At 38.2% G+C, this 19,489-nt stretch overlaps 1 protein-coding gene across 3 annotated transcripts in view; it reads left to right on the top strand.

The window, feature by feature from the left end:
* The window catches only part of LOC149163090 (MADS-box protein SOC1-like), a 290,773-nt gene that overhangs the window by 254,889 nt on the left and 16,395 nt on the right, over nt 1-19,489 (top strand). The window lies entirely within an intron of this gene.

Raw genomic sequence — 19,489 nt, 5'->3', positions numbered from 1 at the left:
TTTCTGCTTAAGGGGATGGTTGAGATGTAATGCTTTCTTGCATTCTCATGCTGTGAATTGTGAATCCTTGCTCTTAATTATTTCTGGTGACACGTTATAAATTTGTGAATGGTTTAATATGCCCGTAATAGATTGTGTATAATGTTTTGAATACATTTACCTGTGTATCATATACTGTGTATCAACATGTTTTCGCATGAATTACCTTGAAAATCCCGTGATGTCAAGTCATGAATATTGTTAGATGTAGGCATATCTTGAATGCTAGTATTTAGATGTTATCCCTAAAACTTATGTTTGGGAGCACTGCTGATATTTGGGTTGAGCTCTGCTCACATAACATGATTTTGTTGCCGTTGGGATACTCCAAAATCTGGTAACAATCGTTAGGAAAAGTGTTTGATTAATATAAATAATAGAATGTATATTTCCAACGTTTATAATTATATATGGTATTATTTTTGGATATTGTTACTGTGTAAGTGGATTGAGCATATTGTAGAATCTTTTCACTTTGCCTAGTGGAGTGAATTTGAAATTTTGAACAGTGTCTTCAATATATTCTCATATTAATAATATTAGAAATCCAAATATTTTGTTGACACTTAATTATAGAGATTGGGTGAACAATTATAATGTAAATAATATATAAGGGAAAATAAAAAATCATTAAAAGATGAAACTCAAGATTCACTCCCTCATATATATCTCCTAAACTCAAGATTCACTCCCTCATATATATATAGATAACTATGAAGAGCCCAAATGAAAAATATACTCTCCATTTTTGGCCATTTACCCTCCATTTTTGGCATTCCAGTCTTCTTTGTAACTCCCTTCTACCTTCAGAAATTTGTTGTGCATTTCCTGCCATCCATAACCCACGTGTACGAAATCTCTGCGTGAAAGATTGTGAAGGATTGAACGCTGGTGCATTGAAGCTGGAGGCGCTGTCTGGTATATCTCAGTTGTTAAATTATTTTACTCCAGGTCCATACACTTCCGGTTTTTTTACATTGGACTTTGCAACCACTGCGCAACAAATGCACAGTCCATTGTTGGCTCATGGTGCAAATTCCTATACCACTGTTTTCTCATATCATGCGACAACCACTCCTACGGTTTAATACGCAACCCTTTCCATACCGTTCTGTTGGCCTCAATCGGATTCCTGGTTCATAATCCGGATACCACATTGTACGCCTCCTACCTTCATGATTTCGAACGCTGCCATATAGCGTTGCTCCTCCATACACAGTCAGCTCCCAAATCGCTGTGCCTCCACGGTTAGCATACGCACTGCATAGTCAACTCCCTCTGTCAAAGGCTATACGATACTGGAACAGTGAGTTGTAAATCGGGGTCGTGCTGTTGGTTCTTTACTCCGGCGAAGGGAAGGCCACGGGTGGTATGACTCTGCTTCTCCACATTCCCGACCTGGTAATACTCGTCCCACCGTTTCGGTGTTAATACATTGCTGCATTTCTAATACAATGCTTTGTTTTTTAATACACCATTCCACAGCTTTTATGGTTCCACTAATGCTATGTTTTTAATACACAAGTGTTTTTTAGTACACCTCTGCCACTCCCATTTTAATACACCAATGTGTTTTTAAATACACAACTTTTTGATACATGTGTTGGCCTCCACATAACTCGGTTCACAGAATCGCCCCATATACGTTGAGCCTCCTCGATATACACCTTTCCATAAACTTCCTCTCCCAAATACACCTTTTCCCCATAATACCTCTACTCTATAGATATCATATTGTAAATTTTTACAACAGAAGCTCATTTTTTACTATACATAAATTTTAAAATGCATTCATTGATATGTATTGTGGGAGTGGTTTTCAATAGGAAGGAGAATTATCCTTAATTGTCGCGAAAAATGAAACACACTCATTTTTAATGAGATGTGGAAAGGAGTGTGTGTTGGAGAAGGTGACAAAGAACCATAAGAGCCTACCTCAAACAAGGAATTCAACATTTGGGAAAATAAGAACAGCAAGGTTGATGCCTTGATTGTAACATCTGTAAATGAAGAGGTGAATAGCCATATTTCGTCATTTTCAAATGCTTTCGAAGCCTTACAAAAACTGAAGTAACTCTATGACTTTCTCTCTGCGCTTGAAGTCGTTCAACTCATGATTAAATTGTTAAGCCTTGAATTACAAAATGATGATCCTCTTGCTCTTGCATCATAAGTAAAATCTATTATGCACGGTGTCAAAGTCACTAATGTTGAACTAGGCATTCCTTTGATAGCTTTTATCACACTTAATCAGATTATCTTGAGTCATTGCAAGCAAATGGAAACCTCAAAGAAATTACTTTTGACTCCCTTGTGAAGAAATTCGCTGAAAGAGAGAAAGCTTTTGGGAAGAAGACAAAGCCTCAGTCTTCTGAAGAGGCTGTGTGTCTTGCACATAGAGAGAAGAATCTTGCTCAAGATTCTTCCAGAGGAAGAGATGGTTGAAGAGGGGAAGAGGAAGAAGAAATTTCTGAGGCGGTGGGGGGCCAGACACTTGGAAGGAGAAAAGTCAGATTTACATTGCATACGTTGCAATACAGATGGATCACATGATGCATCCACATGCAAGTTGTCTTGGGACATAATTGAGCAGGAAAGAAATCAACCTAAAGGTAAAACTAATGACAAATAGGAAAGTAAAACACCTCAATCCGCTCACTATGTTGTGGCACATTGTAATATTGGAGTAAATGAAGACTTATTTAATGCTTCACTTGCTTCTTGGAAAAATGATTGGTTGCTTGATTCAAGAGCAACTTGCTACATGACTTTTAGAAGAGACATTTGTGAAGAATTTACTGACAATGTTCATGTAGTAGTATACTTTGCAGACAAATCAAAACTCAAGCCATCAGGGTCTGGCACAATCAGGCTCAAATTTCCAGGTCATCCAGAATTTTTTCTGCATGATGTTTTATATCTCCCACAACTGAGGACAAACTTGCTGTCATTTTTCACATCCGCCAGCAATGACACTCCATTCATATGTTTGATGGCAAGGTTGAAGTGAGAAAATCATCAGACCACTCACTTGTCATGACAGGGATAGAAAAAGAAAGGCTTCTCAAGCTACAAGGTACTTTTGCTCATGCACAAAATTTCTCATACAATTCTCATTATGATGAAGGTACATTTACATGAAGTTTATTATGGCGTGCAAGATTTGGACACTTGACAATTCCTAGGAAACTTAAGCAATGTGATCCCTGGATTCTAGGAAAGCATAACAAACAGTGTTTTCATGATTCACATTCCAGAGCACATATAAAACTTGAACTCATTCATTCAGATTTATGTGGTCCAATGCCTATTCCTTATGCAAATGGAAATAAATATATGTTGACATTTATTGATAACTACACCAGAATGTGTTGGGTTTATTTATTGAAGAAGAAATCTGATGATTTTCAAACATTCAAGGACTTTCATACATGGATTGACAATGATGCACAATTTCATATTGGCTCTATTCACACTGATAATTGAAAACAATACACTTAAAATGAATTTGAAAACCGTCTTCGCCAACATGGGATCAAACATCAAGCAATTGTGCCTTATAATCCCCAACAGAACGGAGTAGCTGAAAGAATGAATACGACAATTTTAAATATGGTGCGCTCCATCATGTTTTTCAAGAATGTAAAAGTGATGTTTTTGGCATATGCAGTTCTATGTGTTGTATATGTAAAGAATAGATGCCCATCTGATGCTGTTAGAAACAAGAATCCTTATGAAATGTGGTATGGGAACATTCCTACGGTAAAGCATCTCAAGGTTTTTGGTTCCACCTGTTATGCTTTGATACCAAAGGTACATAGAAACAACTTGCTGCACAGAGTCGTAAGTGCATCTTCTTGGGGTATTCAAACACCTCGAAAGCATACCATCTCTATGATGAAGTCAAAAATTTTTTTGTTGTATCTAGAGATGCAATCTTTCTTGAATCATCCGAAACTGACAATGTTGTTGAGCGGCAACTTGATTGCTTGGATAGATCCGCATATGCAAAATCATTTCAAGAATATGGTAATTAGACTCCACATCTTGAAGGGGGGGTTCCTATACTAAATCAACTTGTGGAATCTTCTTATGAAGCACTCTCGCCCCCGCATGAAACTCCAACCACTGATGATACTTTGAGTGATGTGATTGACAAAATTGGGAGACTCAATGTTGATTCAGTCCCAACTCAATCAAGCGAGCAGCCTGGATCATCTCAGAAAGGTCCCCCAAAGTGGTTGACCAAGACACTTGAAAGTGTTCATCCTGATGAGGTTTGAAATACAAGAACAAGAAATTCAACCTAGCAAATTGGAGGTGGTGTAGATGAATCTGATTCACCTTTTGATATGGATGTTTCTTATGATTGTGAATTGAATTTATCTGTAGATTTTCAACCAACTTAGTTCAAAGAAGCCGGTTTTCATGATGAATGGAAAGACGCGATGCAAAAGGAGTATGATGCCTTGATAAAGAATGGAACTTGGAAGCTGGTTGATTTTCCCGAACCAAACCAGTTGGCTGCAAGTGGGTCTACAGAAACGTATAAAGTTGATGGCTCACTTGACAAGAACAAAGCCGGGCTTGTGGCAAAAGGTTTTGCATAGAAGGAAGGGGTCGATTATGAGGAGATTTTTTTTTCCCACAGCAAAATGGGCTACCATTCAGACACTCTTAGCCCTAGCAGCTCAGAACGGTTGGAAAGTTCATCAAATGGATGTAAAAATTGCTTTCTTGAATGGAGATCTAAAAGAGAATGTGTTTATGTCCCAGCCTAAAGGATTTGCTGTGAAAGGACATGAACATAAAGTATGAAAACTTGTGAAATCCTTGCATGGACCCAAGTAAGCATTGCGAGCTTCGTACCAAAATAAATTGAGCATCTTCTGAAACTCAATTTCAAACATTATGATCTTGATGATGCAACTTTTTTTGTCAAGAAAGTTGGCAAAGAGGTTGTATATCTTGTGGTATATGTAGATGATCTTTTGATGACAGGGAACAATGAGAGCTACATTGCATCCGTAAAGAAGGAATTGAAGAAAGGTTTTGAAATAACTGATTTGGGCTATGTTCATTACTTTCTTAGTATTGAAGTAACTCAATGTTCGAAATCTATATTCCTTTCTCAAAGGAAGTACATTTGAGATCTGATGAACAGGTTTGGCATGATTGAATGCAATCCTCTAACTACTACAATGGAACAAAACTTAAAGCTCACATCCATTAAAGGAAAATAATTTTAGGATGCAACAAGGTATAGAGAGGTTGTAGGAAGTCTCAACTACTTGACTACCACTAGAGCAGACATTTCGTTTGCTGCTGAAATCTTCTCCAGGTTTATGCAAAAGCCTTGTGAGAGACATTGGTCTGCTGCAAAAAGAGTTCTAAAGTACTTGAAGCTAACTCAAAAATTTGGACTCAAGCATACATGGGTGGGTGACTTTAGCTTGATTAGATACTCTGGTTCAGACTTCGATGGAGACAAAGAAGTTGGGGTATCTACTTCGGGTTATGCTATGAGTCTTGGATCAGGCATTGTCTCCTGGAGATCACGCAAACAATCAGTTCTAGCAGATTCCACAACAGAGGCAGAATACGTGGCAACAGCTGAGGCAACAAAAGAAATTGCATGTCTTAGGAAATTCCTGGAAGATTTGCAGGTAAAACAAGTACATTCGACTCCACTCATGATTGATAACACCTCTGCAATAAATTTGGCCAAGAACCCAAAGTTCCACGATCGAATTAAGCACATCAATATAAAATATCACCTGATTCGACATCGTGTTGACGCCAAAACAATCCATCTTCGTCATTGTTCCACTAATGAGCAGATTGCAGATATCTTCACCAAAGCACTTGGAATAGAAAATCTTGAAAGATTCAGAACGATGCTTGGACTCACAAACATCCCTTCATACTAAGAAGGTGAATGTTGACATCTAATCATAGGGATTGGGTGAACAATTGTAAATAGTGTAAATAATAAATAAGGGAAAATAAAGAGTTATCGGGAGATGAAACTCAAGAGTCACTCCCTCATGTATATAACTATGAACAAACTGAAATGAAAAATATATTCTCATTTAAGGAGTTAGCTCTCGACTTGACATATTTTTTCCGGAAATGTGTTAATTAGATTGTAAGGTTGATTAAAATACCAAGACCAATGCTGCATGAAGCACACACGAAGCGGGTGCCTTCTTTGGCAGCTAAGTTTCATTTCCCAATAATTTTTTGAAGAGAAGTTTTTATGTATTTGTTTTTATACATGTCTTATTATTGATCATAGAGGCTCATTATACAACACAGTATGTTGTGTAAGGTTGTCTTGTGAAAATTCTATCACTACAACATCTGATTTATTTTTCCTACTTATTCCACAATAATTTATTTATGCACATATAACACTGTAATAAAGAAACAAACATATGCATAATCATTAACACATTGAAATAGATATTTTGGACAACAATCACCGGAAATACCCAATGGGGGAAAATTGGTGCAGCAAGGGAGGAATTTATTATTCATCGATTCTTCAATACAACGGGGTTCCAAACTAGCTTATCCACAGAGAGAAATAATTTTCTAGCACTTCTATCAATCCCATTGTTAGCCCTGGTTGACCTCTGGGTGGCTCTCAAACCCTTTGCGTCAGCCCCTGCTTGAATGCGTTAGCCTCGGGCCTCTCTGTGATACCCACGCAGGCCTAACGAGTGACTGCGCAATCTTCTGTTGCCTTTGCATCTGCCTGAAAAGCCTTGCATCTACCTCTCCTGCCTCAGCGTTGATCTCCAGTGGCTGATCTTGCTTCTTTGATTCGTACTTGTTGCATCATGATTGCTCACCAGATCATTGGTTCGATTTCTCAGCTATCCTCGCTCCAGAAATTGAACTGACTGGTTTCCCTCAGTGCGTTCTCCAAGTGACCCTCAAGCCTCCTTTTATACTTTTCTTGTTTACAAATAAACGGCCGAGAATAAGTCCCTAATCAACGGCTAAGATAAGATCTCGTTTGATCCATGACTTTTGGACCATTCTAATACAATTTTATATTAATTCACCTCATATTTTATTTTCCCTAAGTTGAGACTTAGCGACTTCATTAAAAATATTAATTATTTTAATATCACCCAAACTGTTTAGAATCTGCACAAACACTTTTTGGGTATTGGATATCTCATGTGCCTTAGCCTCTCCGCCAATATTCGTGGCTCGAGCACATCCTATGCCACCCCAAATCAACACTCCCTCTTAGCGAGGATTGTGTTCTAGTAATACTTCTCATTGAGGATCCGCGTCACTCTTGACAAACCTCATCTTCTGCAAGTAGTCATCTATTCGGCCATAACATGCTTTCGGTCCCTATTTCAACTCATACAATGTTTTCTTCAATCTACATACCTGAAACTTCTTTTCATGACATTCAAAACCCTCTGGTTGTTCAATGTATACCTCTTTTTCTATTAGCCCATTTAGAAATGTCGTTTTGACATCCATCTGATGGATCTGCCATCCCATCTGGGTTGTAAGAGATATCACGACCCTAATAGATGTATACTTGGTTACCGAGGTGAAGGTCTCCTCATAGTCAATCCCTTCTTTTTGAGCATACCCCTTAGCTGCAAACGTGGCCTTGTATTTATCAACACTGTCGTCTGCAGTGTATTTGATCTTGTAGATCCATCTTGAACCTACCACTTATTTGTCTTGAGGTCTTGGCACCACCTCCTGGACATCGTTTACTATTATGGAGTTGTATTCCTCTACCATCGAATCTAACCAAACCTGATGTTGAGCTGCCTCCTTGACACTGGCAGGCTCTCCATCCTGAGCTACTAATGCGTGATATCTATCTAGTTGTTTTCACTCCCTCCTATTGTTTCTTGGCGCACTGATGAAGTCCTTCGCATCTCGCAGAATCTGACGAAATTCCCTGCTAGTTTTTGCTCTTCCACTAGGTTCCTTTGTTTGCTCCTCCTCCTTATCCTCAGAATCTTCTTGTCATGAGGAAGAATTTTTTACCTCTGTTGGTTGAAGAGGTTGAACCAACGAATCCTCTTTCAACAGCTCCTCGGATGGCATCTCGCGAGATCTTCTGAAAGCCCTGTCGTCTATGAACTTTACGTCACATCGTACTACTGCCTTCTTGCTACCTGGAAGATAGATTCTTTATGCCTTAGTGTTCTCATTGTATCTTACCAGATATCCCTTTTTCGCAGTTTGATCCAACTTCTTCCTCTTTTCTTCTGGTATGCGACAATATGCTAGACTTGCAAATACCCTAAAATGACTGACTTTGGGTGTCTTCCCTGTGAAGACTTTCTCTGGAGTAATCTTGCCTACTGCCCGATGAGGAGTGCTGTTCTGAATATAGAATGTTGTGTTGCATGCTTCTGCCCACATCAATTTTGGCATATCTTGATCATACATCATGTCCCTAGATGCTTCTATAATAGTCTCGTTCTTTCTTTTTGCTACCCCATTCTGTTCTGGATTATATGGAGCTGTGCACTCTCTTCTGATTCTGTCCGTAGAGCAAAAAATCAATGAAGTCCTTATCGACATGTTCTCCACCATTATCTGAGCACAAAACTTTTATTTTCTTCCTAGTCAGATTCTCCAACAGAGTCTTGATCTCCTTGAATCAATAGAAAACCTCATCCTTGGTTTTCAAAGAATAAATCCAAGTTTTCCTTGAATGGTCATCAACGAATGTAAGGAACTACTCGGCACCACCGAGAGCTTTGACAGACATAGGTTCGCAGATATCAGAGTGTATCAATCCTAGTACACTCTTGGCCTTGTGTTTGGTCCTAGGAAACGCTGCCTTGGCATACTTTCTTAGAGCACATCCCCTGCAGACATCATGTCATTCCATACTTAGATCTGAAACTCTTGTTACAGTGCTCCTGAGAATTCTCAGAGTTCAATGGTGCAAGTGACCCATTCTTCTGTGCTATAGTTCGTTCAAGTCCTTGTCTCCATGACTGCCTATTAGTGCCATTGGTGATTCTAGTTGCAAACTATACAACTGATTACTTTTGATCCTAATCTGCATTTTCTTTTCTAGCTCGGGTGTTTGACGTATACCTTCTCCTTGATGAAGTAGATGTCATAGCCCTTGCCTTGTAGTTGTGACACAGAGAGTAAGTTCATCCCCAATCCTGGTACATGCGGCACATTTGAAGCACGGAACTATTCTTGTAGTTTCGTTTGAAAAACTATGGTACCCTTCCCTTCTAGAGTACACTTTGCCTTGTTCTCCATGGTGATCTGAAAGTTCATCTCGTCTTCTCGATATTCTTCGAAACACTCCCTGATTCCCGTCATATGCCACGAAGCTCCATTGTCTATATACCATACTTCTGATGAAGCAACACTAGTCATATATGTCACTTTTTCTTCCAGCGTGGAAGCGAACATAGAGAAATCGAAATCTCTTTCTCTTGTGCAATCTTCTGGAAATCTGTGTGAGTCGCCTGACGTGGATGCCTTTGTATTTTGGTCTCGACCCATAATTTATTTTTCCTTTCTGTGTCTGATTACTTGCTTTGATGCCATGTGAAAATTCTATCACTGCAACAACTGATTTATTTTTCCTACTTATTCCACAATAAGTTATTTATGAAATTACTTCAATAAACATTAAAGTAAACATTGCTGCATACATCAAACCATAATAAAAAAAGAAAATATGCACAAGCATTAACACATTGACATAGATATTTTGGACAACAGTTACCGGAAAAACGCAATGTGGGAAAACCGGTGCAGTGAGAGAGGATTTCATTATTCATCAATTCTTCAGTACAACAGGGTGCTAAACTGGCTTACCCATAGAGAGAAATAATTCTCCAACACTTCTCCCAATCCTAGCGTCAGACCTGGTTGACCTCTGTGTGGCTCTCAGACCCTATGCGTCAGCGCCTGCATCACTGCGTCAACCATGCGCCTCTCTGCGTCACCCACGCAGTCCGAATTAGTGACTGCGCAGTCTTTTGCTGAGTCTATGTCTGCGTGAAAAGCGCCACGTCTGCGTCTCTTTCCTCAGCGCTGATCTCTAGTGGCTGATCCGCCTCTCTGCTCCGTAGTTGTTGTCTCTTGATTGCTCACGAGAACACTTACTCAATTTCCTAGCTAACCCCGCTCCAGATATTGAACTGAGTGGTCACCCTCAGCGTGTTCTCCAAGTGACCCTTAAGCCTGTTCCTATATTTTTCTCGTTGACAAATAAACAGTCGAGATTAAGTCCCTAATCTTGATCCATGACTTTTGGACGATTCTAACACAGTTTTATATTAATTCACATTAATATTTTATTTTCCCTAAGTTTAGACTTAGGGGCTTCATTAAAAATATTAATTATTTTAGTATCTCCCAAACTGTTTAGAATTTGCCCAAACCATTTTTAGGTATTGGAGATTTCATGTGGCTCAGCCTCTCCACCAATTTTGATGGCTAGATCACATCCGATTCTACCGCAAATCAACATGTCTATTTGTCATCAAAGTTGAAATTTTGATTATATTGGTCAAAATAAAAATGAAAAAAAATCTAGAAGTTAAAAAATTAAATAAACATGCAAAACACTTGAATAATGTTGGCTCATAAAAAAAATTTACACGTTAAGAAAATAGATCCCTCTTAGCTCATGTTAGATCAGTGTTTAATATGGATCTATGTTGTTATTTGTATTAAAAAAGTATATCTAAAATGTCAAATTAGTTAGACATCCTTCTCCCCTCTTAGAAATTTACAATATAATGATAGGTCCTGGTCTAAACTCAAACGCTTATTGAAAATGATCACTGTAGAAGAAAATTCAAAGTTGGTATTAGTCAAATCTAAGTGAGAATAAGCCACACTTCTGTTAATGACTATTTAATTTAGGTTTACCATGGAAACATCCTCACATCCTCTTTCGTTAGGAAATTATATCTTGCGACTATAATTTAGAGTCAATGCCTCTTTAAGTGATAATAAGTGTCTGAGCTAATAGTTGCGCTTAAACTTTCCGGTTGAATGACCCATGAAGCTTCATTTGACAACCTTGGGTAGAGTTTGTTCAACTCAGAAAAGTTCTATGCAGAGAGCTAGGAATTCTGTCACCCCTCTTAATAATGTTGTGAATACTCATGTTTGCATAGATTCTAATGGCGGATAGGGAGCGGTTGGTGCCACATCTAGCAAAGAACTGGATACTCTTTCATGGGGCAGTATGCATCCAACACGAAAGCAACCATATAAATCTAGGGACATTGATGCTCGTGGATTTACAAGAATTTCTTTAAGGGTGTGTGGATGTTAATCAAGAAATTATTTCCCTGATGGTAGCTTTCCATTGTTAGAGAAAATACTCCATTGTTCAGTATTTGATAAATTCACCAGTTGACGTATTCTGTTGGGATATGACAAATTTATTCCCCTAGCTCTGATATCATGTAATAATGATAATTGATCCATGCAATTGATATTAGACAAAGTTACTGTCTTACTTTTATATCTCGTAATAGGGATACTTGTTCCATGTGATTGATATTATCGATTTGTGTATAAGCACCTAGTTAGCCTTAATTAGCTTCAGATCAGTTCTAGTTATTGCATGTGATGTGCACTTGGCTTTAGTTAGTTCACTGAGTGGTTACATGTGTTGTGCACTTGAATTCAGTTACTTAACTCTAGTGCTTGCATGCGGTGGATGTCCACATTAACAAAACATAAAACACATTTAGATTTATTTAGAGTTAATTATCTATAATTATTGCATGTACAACTAAGCTTAACTTAGTTTCTTTATGTATTGATTTTGAAACCAATATTGGGTAATCAAATTCATTCTTGATCCCAATTTTCTTTTTCAATTTCTTGCAATTTTTTGCAATTATTCTTTAGCTAGATCCGTATTTGTGTTCTATTATTTTTACGTGGTATCAGAGCTATAGGGAACCAAATTCTTCCTTTGAAAAATCCAAATAGTTCAGCATGATGGATCAGGCTTTTGGTCTTCTATTCTTGTCCATATGTCAAGCATTGCGTTTCCATGTGGACACATGCAACACTCCGAATAAGGTCTGAACAAACTTGGAGAATTTATTTGGAAAGCAGGATGGAATGTGGGCTCATATTGTTGAAAATGAGCTAAATTCCTTAGATGCAAACATCTTCGAGAAAATTCAAGATTTCTTTATGAAATTCAAATCATTGCTTCTACAATTACATGATTGCGGGATCGATAAATCCAAATAGGAAGGTCAATTGATCCTTTCTATTTTGTCTAAATTAGGCCCTGAATATGTTCTTTTTGTTTCAACGTTTCATACAGTTAGAATTGCAACGGAGATAAATGGAAAATGCCCAAACTTGATGCATTTATTGAGTCTCTCATTCATGAGTGGCATAAGTTGATCAAAATGGGTTCATTAAAGTTTCCAAATGCACTTGCACTTGCCATGCATGAGAAAGGAAAGGGCACCTTGAAACCAAATCAGCAATCCAAACGCAAAGAAAAGACAAGACATCCAGATCCATGAAAGGGAAGAAATCCAAAATCTCCAGATGATTCTTCCAACTCCAACGGTATGAAGGGAAAGAAAGGAAACTCCAAGTGTCCTTATTGTTATAGAGGTTATGACCCTGAATTCTCTTGCATGTAGAAGACTATTGATTTGATGACAAAGACTCTTCAGAAAAATAATCTTGGCCATGACATTCCAGAAAGTGCCAAGAAGAGGACGGAGGAAAAACAATCAGAAACAAGGGGCAATGGTCATGCTTTGATGTCCCTTCATTCTACACAACAATAATGGATCATCGCTTCAGGAGCTTCACATCGAATGGCTTCTTCAATGGAATTCTTTTCTTCTCTACATGCACACCCCAGACCTCCTATGCTTATCGGGGGAAATTCTGAAGTTGAAGCAACTGGACAACGAAGAGTGTAATTCAAAGTGGAAGTTTAAAGAATGTCTGGCATATTCCCAGGCTTTTTGTGAATATTCTTTAAGTGTTGTAGAAGAGACACAGAAACATCGGAAGGAAAGTGGAATATACCCCCAATTCCGTGAGCATTTATGATATCAAAAGCAACTTGAAGATTGCATCGGGCAAGGTAAATGATCAATCTCGTCTATATACATTTTCTGATTTTGTTCCAAGATCAAATTATATTTTGCTACTTACCCATGAAAATGAAGAAAGTAGGATTTGGCACGAGAGATATGGGCACTTGAATTTTAGATATATGCAACATCTTAGCAAGGAAGGGATGGTTAAATGATTTCCGACCATTGGATTTTCAAGTGGTGTTTCTAATGTATGTGCTCTTGGAAATCATCCCCAAGAGAAGTTCGAGAAGGGGCATGCATGGAGAGCCTCTTCACCTTTGGAGCTTGTACATAGTGATCTCATGGGTCCATTTCCAATACTTTCAATGAGCAAAGAAAGATATGTGTTGCCATTTATAGATGATTACACGAGATTCACTTGGGTTTTCTTATTGAAACTCAAGTTTGAAGTTTTTCAATAGTTAAAGATTTCCGGAGCACATGCAGAAAAATCAGAGTGGAAAACACATCATGATACTCCGCATAGATAATGGGAAGGGGTATGTCAACAAAGATATCCACAATCTTTGTAATGAAGCAATGATACAATTGCAACATACAATTCCTTACACTCCGCAACAAAATGGGGTCGCTAAAAGGAAGAATAGATCTTTGAAAGGGATGGCCAATTGCATGTTGGATGCAAGATCTCTTCCATCAAAATTGTGGGCTGAAGCTATCAATTGTGCCTCATACATGCAGAATAGATCTCCTCATAAATTGTTAGGGGAAAAATACCTTTTGAGGCTTTGGACTGGCATGCAACTTGAAGTCAATTATTTTTGCATTTTGAGGCCTCGTGTATGGGCCCACATTCCTACAGAGAAGAGAACGACTTTGGGGCCTTAGAGTAGGGCATGCATGTTTGTTGGCTATTCTTAGGAATTCAAAGGGTACAAATTGCTTGATATCAACACTAAAGTGCTCTTTGTCGAAAGGAGCGTAAAGTTTGAAGAAGATGCTTTGCATGCACCAACAGATGAACTTGTTACAAAGAAGCCCTCACCATTAATTGATGAGTATGCTAATGATACTTCAAATCATAATTATAATCTAGGTGAGCCTTTGCCTATGACACTTATTGGACCACCAGTTGTTGAACATCAAGATCACACTTCCTCATGTATTACGAAAGATTCTCGACCACTTTCAACACAAAAATGGTGCAACATGAGTGATATCCTAGATGATCTTGCCACTATAGCTCAGTTTGAGGAAGATACTCAAAAAATCTTAGCTATGGAGCCATCTATATGCCCATGCACACTTATATGATGCATGCATCTGATCCACAGACTTATGCAGAAGCAGCTAGGAATCTTGAATTGGAAGCAACGATGGATGAGGAATACAACTCTCTCATTGAGAAGTAGACTTGGGATCTAGTTCTGCTACCTTCCAATCGTAAACTTGGTGCAAGTAGCAGATGGCCAAGTTAGTTAATATAAGGCATGGTTAGTGGCGAAAGGTTTTCAGCAACAAGTACATGGTTTTGACTATAATGAGACTATTTCTCAAGTGACAAAAATGGATTCCATTCTTCTAGCTCTCTCCATTGCCGCAATAAGAGGATGGGGGGTGCATCATATGGATGTGAAGAATGCCTTTCTTCACGGTGATCTCGAGGTATGCAAACTAGAGAAGTCTCTCTCTATGTTCGCAAGTACTCTACGTAGTTGATGTTTTGATAACAGGCAGTTCAACTTCTGCCATCGGTGAGATTAAAACTACATTACATAAGCGGTTTTCTGTGACATACATGGGCTTGCTAAATTTATTCCTTGGACTAGAGATCAATCAGAGTTTTTATGAGATTACCATTTCTCAACCAAATTATGCTAGAGATCTTTTAGCACGATTTTACATGAGTGATTGCAAGCAAGTAGCGACACCTTTCTTGTCATGGATAAAGCTTGAGCACGACAGTGAAACGCCATTGGTTGATTACAGATTGTATCGTCAACTTGTGGGAAGTCTTCTTTATCTCACTCACTCTCGTCCTGAACTCTCATATGCCATAGGAGCAGTTTCCATATACCTGCAGGAACCACATGAGTTACATTGGAAAGTTTCAAAGCACATCTTTCTATATGTCGAGTTACATTGGTTCACAGATTTAGATTTGGTTGGCAACAACATTGAGCGTAAGTCCACCTCTGGTTATATACCTTGTTTGGGATCCAGACCGATTTGTTGGTCAAGCAAGATGCAGGTTTCCATTGCTTTATCATCAGTAGAGGCCAAGTATAGATGAGCATTTAATTCCATTATTCAGGCCATTTGGCTACAACATTTCATATTTGAGGTTGGTATCGGTTTCCATCGTCCAATTTTCATCTGGTGTGATAATCAAAGTACGCTAAAGTTTTGTAGTGTTCTAGTGAAGTAAGAATGGAGCAAACATATCGAGATCCACATATCGAGATCCACATGCACTTCATTAGAGAACTAATTTATGATGGGATCATCGATCTTCAGTGTTGTGCTAGTTCCGACCAGACTATCGATATCTTCACTAATACCTTCATTGAGCAGAAGCTTCGATTTCTGCGAGATGGTCTTTGGGTGAGCTACACGAATTCCTAGCAGTGGTTTATTCTCTACTTTTTGCATTATATTTTTTCTTTTTTGGGGGGTGGGGGGTGGGGCAGGGACTTTCTTCCCACTGGGTTTTCCTGCTTTCCTCTTTGCATGTATTGTATATGGGGACCTAAAATGGCCTTCTTAATCTAAAACCAACCAATTTCTTGATCTCATCTGTGACAAGACTTGCATAATTTTCTAAGATTCGAAATCTATCTACAAAGGTTGCGAAAGTATCATCTGCAGGGCCTTTCCCTGGGATCTCAAAAACTGAATATTTACAGGTTATGAACATTTTGCTCATGTCTCTGGTTAGAACGTCTGTCAAGAAATTCGAGTTACCTGGAATCCACTCGACGTCAAAATCAAATTGCTGAAACCAGATTTGCCAGGCTAAAATCCTGCCCTTTGCAAGTTGCCTTGAAATCTTTGCTGTCAGAAAATATTTGGGGTGACCGTTCAAACAGAGCAATTCATAAACAAGACGAAGTGGTATTTGGGGTGACCGTTCAAACAGAGCAATTCATAAACAAGACAAAGCTATTGGTATACAGAACTTACTTCTTAAATTCTCGCAGCTTTCTGGAAAAAAAAAGAGTCTGACTCTCTAGTTCTTCTCCTCAGGGAACACGCACGAGTCTTCCACGACCTCTCTCCACGGGTCTTTACTCCAGCGCCTTATAGTTCAACCTCTTTCGAAAACAGAAACTATCCTCAGACGTGCAGAACTGTCCTCAGACAGACGGCCCAGAAGGCTTCGATATTAATAAAAAGCAAGAACAGAATACAAAGCTTATTACAACAGAAGTGTCTCAGAGTTCATTACAACACACATGCTCTCAATCGAACGATGCCTGAACTCATGAAGACTCCTTCTTAAATAGACCTCAAACGAATCTAAACTTAGCTAAGACATGACATAAGGTAGAAATAATTGAGGGTCCTGTCGGTATCTTTTTCCACCGACGGTGTCTACTCAATCTTTCTTTTGTACAAAAGATTCCTGTCACAACATGTAACCAACATTATTACATTGCTGACAAGAGATTCTTATGCTACGATCTTCTTTTACCAAGGTCCTGTGGGGCTCCTTGTCTCCCATAAATCTTCTTCGGACGATCCTGTTACTGGGACTCATTCATTTTGTATCAGTCACCTAAGTTATGCTTAGGGGGGGGGGGGTGTTGGTGTACTTGACCTAGTTAGCTTTAATTAGCTTCAATTCAACTCTAGTTATTGCATATGATATGCACTTGGCTTTAGTTAGTTAACTCGATTGCTTACATGTGATGTGCACTTGGCTTTAGTTAGTTAACTCTAGTGCTTGCATGTGGTGCATATGCACATTAACAAAATATAAAGCACACTTAACTTCAGTCAGCGTTAATTATCCATAGTTATTGCATGTACAACTAAGCTTAATTTAGTTGCTTTGTGTATTGTTTGTTTATCAAATTCATTTTGTACGTTGGTGTTATTGTCGTTGATGTCAACCCAAGTAGTGCTAGAGCAAGCTGTTATTTTGTTAACAAAGTTGACTTGGAAAATAACGATTTTTGGTGTCAAGGTCAACTTCATCGGATGCTCCTCCTTGTTTCAATTCCAATTGTATAAGGCATGGCTCGTGGTTAATTTCGATTAGGGAGATATGCTCAATCAAAGATTGAAGTCCTTTTTTTGTGGTCAAAGTTCCCATAATGAGGTGATGTGGCAGCTTAGTAGTGGCTAGAAATAGATCAAGTCTTGAGGCCAAGAAGGAATTTCATTAAAGTTTTAAGATTAAATATTTTGGTTTCCTATTTATTGCGGGGTTCAAAACTCAAATTAAGAGAGAACAACTCCCCCAAAGTGCAAGTCAACCTCAATTAAAGGGTTTTTGGCTCCAAAAAAAAAATTGCAATTTCAAATTTTCCCTCCAACAATACCTTAGTTGACCTTCCTTTTTTCCTTCATATCGACCTCTAGAAGTCTCTCTTATAACTATAAAAGGAATTGATCTTAGCTCACATTGAACATCAAATTCATGCTTGATTTTTTTGGTATTTCTCGCGATGGAGTAGCCTCTCAAACCACTACAACAAAACCAGCAATTAGCGTCCCTTTTTACTTCTTTTTTTGCATCTAGAGCCCATTTTTGGAGCTATTTGCATCCATTTATCAAATATGGTGCAAAACTTGACACAAAATTTGCATCAAGTTTTGCACCAAATCTTACACCAAGTTTAGCACTAGGTATTGCAATAGGTTTTGCACCACGTTTTGCACCAAATTTTATGCCAAGTTTTGTATCATCCTTTACACCAGGTTTTGTTCCAGGTTTTGCATTAAGTTTGGCACCTAATTTTGTTTGACATACTTTTGCATCCTCATTTGCATCCACTTTTTGCACCTACAGTTGCATCAACTGTTGCATCAACTTATGCATCCTTTTTTGCATCCTTTTTTAAATCATTTTTTGCATCCATTTTTTCATCCATTTGTGCATCCCTTTTGTGCCAAGTTTTACATCGTGTTTTGTGTCTAGTTTTGCATAAAATTTTGCATCTACTTTTGTTGCATCCACTTTTCCCTCTTGTTTGGCATCCATAGTTACATTCTCTTTTGCATCTATTATTGTACCCACTATTGCATCTAATATGTTTGTGCCACAATTAGCGCCTAGTTTGGCACCTCCTTTTGCACCCACTTTTGATTATAATATTGCATCCACGTTTGCATCCTCATTTGTGTCTAGGTTTTCATCAACTACTACATCTATTTTTGCATCCTTTTTTGTATCCAATTTTGGACCGGGATTTGCATCGGGTTTTGTGTCTCGTTTTGCATCTACTTTTGCATCGACTTCTATTGCATCCACTTTTGCACACAATTTTGCATCCACTGTTGCACCCATTTTAAATTTCACTTTTTGCATCGCTTTTTACATCTTCATTTGCATCATACTTTGATTCTTTTTTTGCATCTATCATTACATCCACTTTTGTTATGCCACAATTTGCACCATGTTTTTCACTCACTGTTGTATCCACGTTTGCTTTCAATTTTGCATCCATGTTCACATCCTCTTTTGCATCAAATATTGCATCTATTTTTGCATCCACTTTTATGTCAGGTTTATGCATTGGGTTTTGCATCTCGTCTTGTATCTACTTTTGCATCTACTTACATTATATCCATTTTTTGCATCCAATTTTGTTTTGCCTGTTGCATCAATGTTTGCTTCCACTTTTACATCCATTTTTGCATCTTATTTTGCATATTTTTTGTCTATTGTTACATCCACTTTTGTTGCACCATATCTTGCGCCTACCATTGCAACCACATTTGCTTCCACGTTTGCATCCCCTATTGCATCCACTTTTATTTCATGCATTTTTGCATATACTTTTGTTTCTGTTGTTGCATCCACATTTGTTTCACCACAATTTGTGCCAAGTTTTACACCTACCATTGGACCCATGTTTGCTTCCACTTTTGCCTTCATGTTTGCATCCAAGTTTGCATTGACAACTGCATCTACTTTTGCATCCACTTTTGTGTCACGTTTTTCATGTTGTTGTGCATCTACTTATGTTGTATCCACTTTTCATCCAATTTTACTTCTATTGTTGCCCCCATTTCTATGTTCGCTTTGGCATCCCTTTTCCAACACTCATCATATTTTCTGCATTGATGATATTCCTAGTGGCATTGACAATTATGAACAATTGATGACAATGTCAATAATATTGACAATGATGAAAATGAAGATG

Source organism: Pinus tabuliformis, chromosome 5_2 (genome assembly GCF_031772625.1).
Source record: "Pinus tabuliformis cultivar Carrire ecotype Pingquan chromosome 5_2, CPIR1, whole genome shotgun sequence".
NCBI classification, from domain to species: Eukaryota; Viridiplantae; Streptophyta; class Pinopsida; order Pinales; family Pinaceae; genus Pinus; species Pinus tabuliformis.
Note: the sequence above shows the minus strand (reverse complement) of the source record. Positions and strands in the feature narration are given on the sequence as shown.